The sequence below is a fragment of the Plectrocnemia conspersa genome, unplaced genomic scaffold, assembly GCF_051122295.1.
Source record: "Plectrocnemia conspersa isolate PC_06_02 unplaced genomic scaffold, ASM5112229v1 ptg000010l, whole genome shotgun sequence".
NCBI lineage: Eukaryota > Metazoa > Arthropoda > Insecta > Trichoptera > Polycentropodidae > Plectrocnemia > Plectrocnemia conspersa.
Genome location: NW_028277174.1, coordinates 14,160,149 through 14,163,636, shown reverse-complemented (window position 1 = coordinate 14,163,636; position 3,488 = coordinate 14,160,149). Strand labels below are relative to the sequence as shown.

The 3,488-nt window shown below is 32.6% G+C and overlaps 1 non-coding gene across 1 annotated transcript; it reads left to right on the top strand.

Annotated features, from left to right (window-relative positions):
• The first annotated feature begins 2,857 nt into the window (after nucleotides 1-2,857).
• Nucleotides 2,858-2,974, top strand: TRNAL-CAA (transfer RNA leucine (anticodon CAA)). The gene is made up of 2 exons: nucleotides 2,858-2,895; nucleotides 2,930-2,974. It is a non-coding gene; the product is annotated as a tRNA-Leu (tRNA).
• The last annotated feature ends 514 nt before the right edge of the window (nucleotides 2,975-3,488 follow it).

Genomic DNA, 3,488 nt, shown 5'->3' with positions numbered 1-3,488 from the left:
TATATTCAAAAACTGTCTTACCTATGTTAATATGTTAAAAAGTTATAAACGAAAAAAATAGCTCGAAATATGAACTTTAGAAATATGTCACAGCAAAAAAGTCAACACCGGTAATAATGTATCACACCTGAGCGAGAATGACTATTGACGATGTTGCTCTAAAATTTGGATAGTAAAGGTAATAGGCCAACCTTACATTGGTGGTTTCATCCGTAGATATGAATACAAGTCGCGGAAAAAAATCCCAAAGAGGTGGTCTCACCGTGCAACCACTATGCCGGAAAGGGATAAATAAACTTGAAATCATCGACATTATACTTTTAGAAGGTCAACATAACAACACAACAACAAAGGTGACCTTCGTGTCACTCTCGTATTAAAATAAATCGAACGAGAGATAGATATTCTAAAAAAACAACTTGCATTAAAATAATTCGAATTAGAGATAAATATTTTAAAACTAGACAAATGCAATCTGAGGTGAATGACATTTGTTATTTTTAATGAAGCATAACCTTGAATTGTCTGGATGCATCTTGAAATATTTAAAAAAAATACCAGTAGCTACGCGACTGCGGTCCTAACCGGATGAATAAATTGTTTTGTTACATTTTTCTCGAATAAGTGTTCTCGTTCATATTTTTTATAATAATATCCGTTTCGATGTTTTTAATTATAAAGTGATAGTGTAATTTAGTGCACGTGTTAGAATTAAGCAGTGCATAATTCAAATTAGTGTTTATCATAGTGTTTATAGGTAAGCTTTGTATATGCAAGGCGTTGCACCAGTATTTTTCCACGGCGTCCATGACCGACGCGTCCCTTGCCTCGCGGGGGGCGGGGGGATTGACGCCACGCCGTGGCCCGCGAGGATATTTACAATTCTAGGCATCATGCAGTTTACAAGGTAATGTCTTTAGAATATAGTTAACCCTTTGTGCTAGTAAGTCGACAACTGGTCGACATCGTATTCCAAGCGTTGCACTCGTACGTCGACAAAACTTTCAATGCATTTATTGGCTTTGTGCTCGAGCTAATTTTGCCAATTTAAATTTATTAATGATAAAAAAACTTCTGGTAAACACATTTTAGTAATATTGAATTTTCAACTTATGCAAATTACTCAATAATCTTAAATTTACGAGTGTTAGTTTATTGTAAAATTTTTCATCGGATCATGGACGTTCCATATTGTGTTAAGACCGTGGTGCATAACGCGCATTGCTCTTAAGCTGTTTTTTCCTTCAAAGGGTATCTATATTTTTATGATATGGGATGAAACGGGATTATATGCTCTAATTATTCATAATTGTTACCTAATATTGTGTGTCTGTTATGAAATAATAAAATTTTAGTATGACGGAAAAAAAGAGCGAGATGCAAGCAAAGCTCGCTATTTCGCTCGCAATAGTAAAATCAGCGATTGTCAACTATCAACCTGGGTATCGACATTTTTAGCCGAAACTCAAATAATATTATTATTCTCTACACATTTGATGTATTTTCGAGCTAGTAAATTTCTGAATTATGTAAACCAGAATTAGTAATCTGTGTTTAAATTATTTATAAATACATATATTGATTTATTTTTATAACTTATCCATATAATTACAAATGACCATATAATAATGGATGTTTAAGCAAGTGACGAGGAATTTGATATTAACCGTGTTAATATTACTGTGACAGTAATAGTAGTAGGAATGATATCTAACCACTTAAAACAAGATGGATTATTTGATGCAAATAATGAATACGAATTTTAGTTATCAAAATAATTAGGTATCAATTAAATATTATCAAAAAATATTGTACACGTTACCCCCCATACGCCGTTAACATACGCCACGTTGGCTTCCTCCATTTGCAATGCGTTATTCACAGCATACGACACGGTGGCATCCTCCGACGTATGGGTTTTCATTATCAAAAATATGTATTATATTATGTTTTTTTTAAGTTTCTTCAGGACATGGCAATATACATTCACATATAATCGATATGTGATGAAATATAAATTGGATTTAAATAATATTTTTGCGCATGCGCATGCGCGGCCCGCGCTTTCGGAGTGTCTCCCGTGCAGATCGGTGGTGGGGGCGCGTCGATCGCCTTTTCATTTCTCAAGGTTAAAGTGCAACGGTTTGACATAGTAACAATATTTATCAATATACGTAAAGGTTGGTAAATTTTTTATTAACTATTTTGTTAACAATAAAACTAATTCGATATGTAGGGATCAGCCGACCAGATTAAATTGACGTTAAAAAATATACGTGCAGATACGAATTGACTGTGAGAAGAGGGCTTACCGTATATAAGCGCAATAAACAAATATATTATTAGTGTTAATGACTTGTCGACAAGTGTATTTATACGTGACGATCAGAGATTCTAAGAAATTAGCATTTTCCAAATGCAAATTAACAAGGGCTTTTCGGTGCATAACATATTAAATAATTAATGGCATTGACCTGTGTCTAATGTGCTCTCTATTGTAAAAAAAGTATTAAAATAAAATATTCATCGAACGCAGTGTTAGAAAAAGAGCAGTGTTAGTTAAACTTTCGATTAGTATCATATTTCAGTACGGGTAATATAAATCCAATTGATACTTTGGTAATAAAATACATTTATATTTGTAATATATTTTTAATCGGGGAAACAATTATTTCTATATGAACCAAATTTGCATTATTTAAATATGGGTTAGTGGTATGTTGTATACACATACGGAAATTTCGCTATCAACAGTTGTCATATATTTACATACATAGATAGTATGTATAATTACTCCAATCTATTGTAAGTTAGACTAGCATATTTTTATATTGAAATTTCGCAACGATGCGTACTCGTCAGGATGGCCGAGCGGTCTAAGGCGCCAGACTCAAGGTTAACCTTATTCGTTTCAAACGAAGTTGAGCTCTTCTGGTCCTCTCTGAGGGCGTGGGTTCGAATCCCACTTCTGACAAATCTTTTGCCATTTTTGCCATACATTTATTTATTTTAGTTTATTTTTAATAGTTTTTCAACAAATAACTAATGTAATAACAAGTTAATTATTAATTCATAAATAATTTATAAATTTTTAATTTAGCAAAGTTTTGAACCGGGATAATTTTAAATGCATAATAACTTAGTATGATTGCAATAGAATTACTTATTATATATTATTCAATGAGTATATGTAATCAGGTATATTGAAGTATGGGGCCGCGGTCTTAGTGCAATTTAATAAAAAACCTTTATGCATTTACAATCGATTATTTTAATTTTAAATTCCTATGAAAAAAATAAATAAAAATCTAATCATTCTAAAGAATACGTAAGCAGTCTTTATCTGAAAGTTCATACTGAAATCTTCTTGGCAGCGAGTTGTATGACGTGATTATCGCATTAACACGTTAAAAGTTAGTTGCATGTTTAGTGTGGCGTAAAGAGGCGAGAGTAGTACGTTTTTCGGATGCGGATACGTGCATGAAGCA